Source organism: Bos mutus, chromosome 1 (genome assembly GCF_027580195.1).
Source record: "Bos mutus isolate GX-2022 chromosome 1, NWIPB_WYAK_1.1, whole genome shotgun sequence".
NCBI classification, from domain to species: domain Eukaryota; kingdom Metazoa; phylum Chordata; class Mammalia; order Artiodactyla; family Bovidae; genus Bos; species Bos mutus.
Window position 1 is genome coordinate 87094622 of NC_091617.1, and position 7039 is coordinate 87101660.

Consider the following 7039-nt stretch of genomic DNA (forward strand, 5'->3'; position numbering starts at 1 on the left):
GAGCCACAGTCCACAGCTTTTTTCTTGAACTCAGAGTATATTGTCACCTACTTGGGCATGCAGTAGAGTTGACCCTGCCAAAATGGTAGATTTGACCACTACCCCATTCTGCCATTGCTGGAGTTCTCCTCACTCAATTGGAGCAAGTTCTCAATTTTATTGATAGATTTAATTTTTAGATTTAAGTTTAATCTTTCCTTCAAATTCTGAGAAAAGTTGCTTAGCAGGACTGTAACTGTTGCTTCTGGAAGTAAACACATATTAAGAGGCAAATATGCCCAATAATCTTTTGGGTGTTCATATATAAAATACTTTTGCAAATATAATCAGCTTACATACACAATGTATTATTGAGGAATGGTCTTTGAAGCACTCTGGTTGACAGCATGCAATGTGCTTTTCAGCTTAAATGCTCATTTTAAAAAGGTTAGAGCCCTGGAAGATGCTGTTGTGCTTTGTTTAATCGGGATGCAAGACACATACACTTACTGTCGTGGGAAAAATTCTTATGTCTGCACAAAAAAATGTTTCTGAATGAAGAGAACAGAGCTCATTGAATCTATCTGTGTTGTAAAATACTCAAGGCATCAGCACATTTTATGAAATCATGTCCAAGAGATTTTTAGCTTAAAGTCATGATAATGAACATGAAAATAGTTTTTAACCACTTGAGCTTGTCAGATTTTCTTTCTTCAGGCATTTCTAAGGCTTATTTGTTTGCTGAAAATCTATTCAAGGTCAAGCACTGGGTGTTATCTTTCCAACTTGCCTGTGTGGAGAGGACTGACACTAAATGTTCGCAGTCTCTTATGAATTGATATAAGAGTGTTAAGATCAGAAATAGGTCTTTTTGTGATAAGTTTTAAGATTTTTATCATCTGAGGTGAGGATGAACCCACTGAGTTTTGTTCCTCTTGTGAGATATTCATAAACTGTTGAAAATTGGGAACTGCAAACAAGATAAAGGCAAGTAACTATTTTGAAGTATAAATATTATTTAATAGAGATATGATTATGAGTTCTTACCCTCTACAAGGAAAAAAATTTACCTAAAAATATACTCTATTGTGTGTGTGTGTGTGTGAGAGAGAGAGAGAGAGAGAGAGAGAGAGAGAGAGATGTGTATTAGGGAGGAGTAGATGGAAATATGTATTAAGATGATCAAATACTTATAATGAAGTATGTCCAAAGGAACAGATGGAAATTTGCCACTGGAAGAAATATGCTCCTCCACGGGCACTCTGTAACTTCTGCTTGGCATTTTGGATAAGTCTTTAAGTACATAATTAGAGTTTCAAATGTGTTTTGGCTGGCAGCCATCCCTCCAGACAGGAACAAGATGTCTTTCATATTAGCTTCAGTTTTTAATCTTTGCTGATGCTGGAGGCCCTTTTCTATCCCTGTTTTCTAGAAGTAGCTTACTAGGTTATGGACTTTGACCAAAGGTATCTAGTGCCACCCTGTGGACTCTCTAAATCTTACAGTTAACCGTTTGAATGTGGTTGGTACACTATCTTTGAAGAAGGATCTTTGGCTTAAAAACCACCTAGTGGTGGGAAGGAGTTTTTATCCGTACACAAAGCAAAGGCAGGTATGTCTTTGGGAGATACTGAGTGTATTCTTTTACAGCTTTAGCTGCCAAAGTGTGCAGAGTGAGGAACGCAGCAGATCTGCATTCAGGATATATATGTTTGTATATATTTGCATATGTGAAAAGTGAAAGTGTTAGTCTCTTAGTTGTGTCTGACTCTTTGTGACTCCATGGAGCCTGTCAGGCTCCTCTGTCCATGGGATTCTCCAGGCAAGAATGCTGGAGTGAGTTGCCATACCTCCTCCAGGGAATCTTCCCAACCCAGGGACTGAAGCTGGGTCTCCTGCATTGCAGGCAGATTCTTTACCGTCTGAGCTACCAGGGAAGCTCCTGTATGCATATATGTGTATGGATTTATGATGTTTTTAAAAATGTCTATTTTGCTTTAAAGAATCCATCATTCACACATTTTTGGGTTTGTGAAAAACAAGCATGGAAACTGTTAAAATGATAATCAACAAAAGTCTAGAAGGAAAGGACTAGAAAAACCTCTCATTAAAGAAGATTGTTGAAAAATTTAAAAAATTAGGTACAGGGGCAAATGTTACCAGATGTGTAAATCATGCTGACAGTATACAAACTAAACTCCATGGTACTAAGCAAACATAATTTGCTTTGGAGAACATATTGTTTTCTGCCTCAATAAACTAGCAGTACAGAGACATACTTTAAAGTCTTTTATTAAATATTTTGCATCCTTAGAATAAGTGCATGCTAAGATAACTAGCCAGTTCTGTCACCTGCGTGCTCTTGGGCATGCCACCTAACTTCTCTAAAATTCATCTACTCAGAGTTGGGGTATTAGGTGTGAATTCCAGTTATTTAATTTCATCCCTCTTGGTCATATGGATAATTTAGAGAATTGATCATTGAAAAACTGGTTTTTAAAAAAGGAAAATCAGTTGAGTTTTTGAATAGGTAAGTCCTAATCTCTCCCCTAAACTCATGCTCCCCTGTTTCTTCCCCAGAGGTGATCGCAGTTACCAATTTCTTAGATATTTTTTCCTAGAGATATGCAACGTAGTATGAATGGTGGTATTCCGTACACTTTTCCAGTGACCCATCTGCCTTGGCAGCCATCTGGACCAGCAAGTGTGGATGTCATTCTTTTTGACTATGTGGTATTCCCTTGTATGGTTTCCAGAGTTTCTTTTTGTTTTGGTCTTCCTTTGATGGACATTCCTGGTAGCTCAGATGGTAAAGAATACTTCTACAGTGAAGAAGACCTGGGTTCAATTCCTTGGTTGGGAAGATCCCCTGGAGAAGGGAATGGTAACCCACTCAAGTATTCTTGCCTGGAGGAGACAGTGGAGCCTGGAGGCTATTGTCCATGGGGTTGCAAAGAGTTGGACATGACTGAGCGACTAACACTTTTCACTTGTTGATGGAGATATATATATATATATATATATATATATATAGTTGTGATTTGTTTAAATTAAAAGAACTTTAAAATTGTAGTAAAATATACATAACAAAGTGTATCATTTTAACCATTTCAAAGTCTACAATTCAGTGGCATCATTAAGTACATTCATATTGTTGTGCAATTATCATCATCCCCCAACTCCAGAACGGTTTTCATCTTCCCAAACTGAAACTCCTTAGCTCATTAAAAATATGCTCTTCCCTCTGAGCATGACAACCATCATTCTACTCTGTCTTTATGAATTTGACTAGGTTCTGTTTGTAGGCGAAGTCATACAGTCTTTGTCTTCTAGTGACTGTCTTATTTCATTTAGCATAATGTCCTCAGTGTTTATCCATGTTGTAGTGTATGTCAGAATTTCTTTCCTTCATAGGCTGAATAGTATTCAGTGTATGTATATACTACATTTTGTTTGTCATTTATCTGTTGATGGACATTGGGCTGTTTCTACCTCTTGGCTATTGTGAATAATGCTGCTATGTACAAAAATTAAAAACTTTAAAAATTATTTCACATATACAAAGTAGAGCAGATTACTAAACAGACATACATATACTCATCAACCAGTTCACCAGCACTATCAAATCCTAGCATTTTGCCACATTTTATTCTGATATTTTAAAGTACAGATTCAGCTGAAACCCACTGTACCTTTTCCCAATTTTAGTTTCATGCCTCCCCAGATAAATCCACATCTTGAATTTACTATTTCTTGTACATAATTATATTAATACCATATGTATTCATAAATAATACATAGTATTATTTATGATTTCAAAATCAATATAAATGTCATCATAATAGACAGATATCTCTGTCGTTTTCTTTTTTTCTCATTATTGTTTTTGAGATTTATCTATGATGATACATGAGAAAGTTGCTCAGTCGTGTCCAATTCTTTGTGACCCTATAGACTACAGTCCATGGAATTCTCCAGGCCAGAATATTGGAGTGGGTAGCTGTTCCGTTCTCCAGGGGATCTTCTCAACCCAGGGATCAAACCTAGGTCTCCTGCATTGCAGGCGGATTCTTTACCAGCTGAGGTACCAGGGAATGATAATACATGTAGCTATAATTTATTCATGTTAAATAGTATATAGTGTCCCACTGTCTGAATTCATCCTTCTGTCGATGGATGGTTAGGTGGTTTTTCACCTGACTTATCGCACAAGTAGACATAACATACATTTTTACTGTCAAATATTCCAACACTTTCGGAAAGGGAAAATGCTCCTTAAAATCCCCATTTCCGCACCCCACTTTTTCCTTCCCAGAGGTACCTGGTACTATTAACATACTGTGCATTCTTCCAAACCAATTTCTCTGTGTCTCTAAATATGTAGCTTTTATGTGTTGCTGGAGAAAATTTTTAAGTCCTTTACTTTCAGTATCTATTATAGTGCTTCTTATTCAACTATGTATTCTCATCTCTATTCCAGATTTGCTAAATTCTCTCAGGTGTTTCACTAGATATGAATTCACTCCAGCTTAAAAATATATTTTAGAGAATGAAAACAAAGTACCAAAGTTGAAGAGTTCACTGGTATAGCAGAATTGTATTTTAAAAGGCAAGCAGTGATACTTTAGTTATATGTGTCTTGTTTAGGATGATAAAACTATGAGGCAAAGCCTTTCCTGGGGATGAGAAACGTGCCTCTACTTTCTCACGAGGTCTCCCTTTTCCTTTTGTCTACTGCAGTGGGTCGGAGAAGGCAATGGCACCCCACTCCAGTACTCTTGCCTGGAAAATCCCATGGACGGAAGAGCCTGGTGGGCTGTAATCCATGGGGTCGATAAGAGTCGGACACGACTGAGTGACTTCACTTTCACTTTTCACTTTCATGACTCGGAGAAGGAAATGGCAACCCACTCCAGTGTTCTTGCCTGGAGAATCCCAGGGACGGGGGAGCCTGGTGGGCTGCCGTCTATGGGGTCGCAGAGTTGGACATGACTGAGCGACTTAGCAGCAGCAGCAGCAGTGCAATGGGTCACAGTCAATAGCTTGGGGGATTTTCATTTGCCCTACTTTTCTGTTCCCTTTGTCCACTTGTGCAGGAGGAGGATGAATTTTGTTTCGTAGGAATTCTCTTTGATTGCTAGCAGGACAGTATCTAGCCAGTGGGTTCATCGTCAGGGGCCTTACGAAATGCTCATTGTGTCCTGAAGGTGGGAGCTCTCAGAACGGCTGTTGCCTGATGCTGTTCCATATTTCATCCACATGTTCCTCTGCCAAGTCCATCTTAGTGGACCGAGGAAAGAGAATGAGCAGCTTCATGTTTCTTCGCACATGATCATCATTTTATCACTTGGTAGCTGGTGAGGAAAACAGGAATTCATCTTTGGGCTCAAGGATTCTGCAAAGTCACTGCTAGTTAGGAAAAACTGTGGTCTGTGCTGGATTTCAAGAGACATTTATATGTTACTTTATAATTGCCCTATCACAAGTGCTTGCCACTTTTGGAATCATGGATTGATGCGCTGAAGAGTAAAAGTGAAACATCTGAGGATGGGGCCTAAGTAAAACCTGGCCATGATATTCTTTTCCTTTAAAACTTTCACTGGTTCCCCAATGCCTAAAACTTAAGTTCTACTATCATAGAATTAAATCAAAGCCTTAAAGCAGAGCTCACAAACCAGCAGCCTATGACTGAATTTGTCTTGCAGATATGTTTTGTCTGGCCCCACAGTATTTTAGAAAAATTAGAATTAGTTCTCAAGAGACCAAGATCAAGAGATTTAACATAAAATTTGGATTTGTGGACATTTTGTTGTTGTTGTTGTTTAGTCTCTTAGTTGTGTCTAACTCTTTTGTGACCCCATGGACTGTAGCCCACCAGGCTCTTCTCTCCATCTAATTCTCCAGGCAAGAGCACTGGAGTGGTTGCCATTACCTTCTCCAGAGGATCTTCCCAACCCAGGGATTGAACCCTCGTCTCCTGCATTGCAGGTGGATTCTTTACTGTCTGAGCGACCAGGAAGCTGGATTTCTGGCTATATTGGTCAGCATTTCTGTAGAAATCAGATGATGTTTTGTGAATCGTGGCTATCCTTTTTGGATGGAGCATGTGATCTGAAAGTCACTCAGTTGTGTCTGACTCTTTGCGACCCCATGGACTATACAGTCCATGGAATTCTCCGTGCAAGAGTACTGGAGCAGGTAGCCTTTCCTGTCTCCAGGGGATCTTCCCAACCCAGGGGTCGAACCCAGGTCTCCAACATTGCAGGCGGATTCTTTACCAGCTAAGCCACTGGATGGAGCATGAGCTCTCCACTTTGCAACAACCACCTATCCTCACCCCCAACCCCACCGTATTGGACTCCTCTGGGGTTCTGGTTCTATAAGCCTGCTCTCTAACTCCCAGCTCCTCTGCTGGTGCAGGAAGGAATTCTCTAACCTTTCTGTTACAGGTGCAAACCTGTGAGTGTCAAGGTGTTAATACTCTATGCGGCAGTCCATTAATAATGAGGATCAAGAGCCAGTTGATAAATACTCCCTGTTTTTATGTCTCAGAGGGGATAATTCCAAGTTGAATTCTATATAGTAATTCTCTACAGCTCCTGGAGAGGCCCCAGTGGAATAGAACTGCAGTTTTCCACCACAGGGACCAGATCCTCCTGCACCTTGGATTGGCTTTCCCCACTCTTGTTTTTACTTTTTTTCCAGTTCCTCACTCTCATTCCTTGGGAACATCTGCTTAAAATAAACTGCTTGTGCTTAAACCCCTGTCACAGGCTCTGTTTTTTAGGTGGGCACCAAGGCTAAGACCTCCTGCCATTCCTGATTTTTTTAACCAGCCAGCCCTCTTGATTCATTCAGCTTCCCTTCCTGGTTCTTCAGGCCTTTGCAACTGTGACGCTGCCTTAGAGACTCACCTTTAGGGACTCACTCCATGTATTCTGGGCTTCCCTGGTGGCTCAGATGGTAAAGAATCTTCCTGCAATGCAGGAGACCTGGTTTGATCCCTGGGTTAGGAAGATCTCTTGGAGAAGGAAATGGCAACCTGCTCCAATATTCTTGC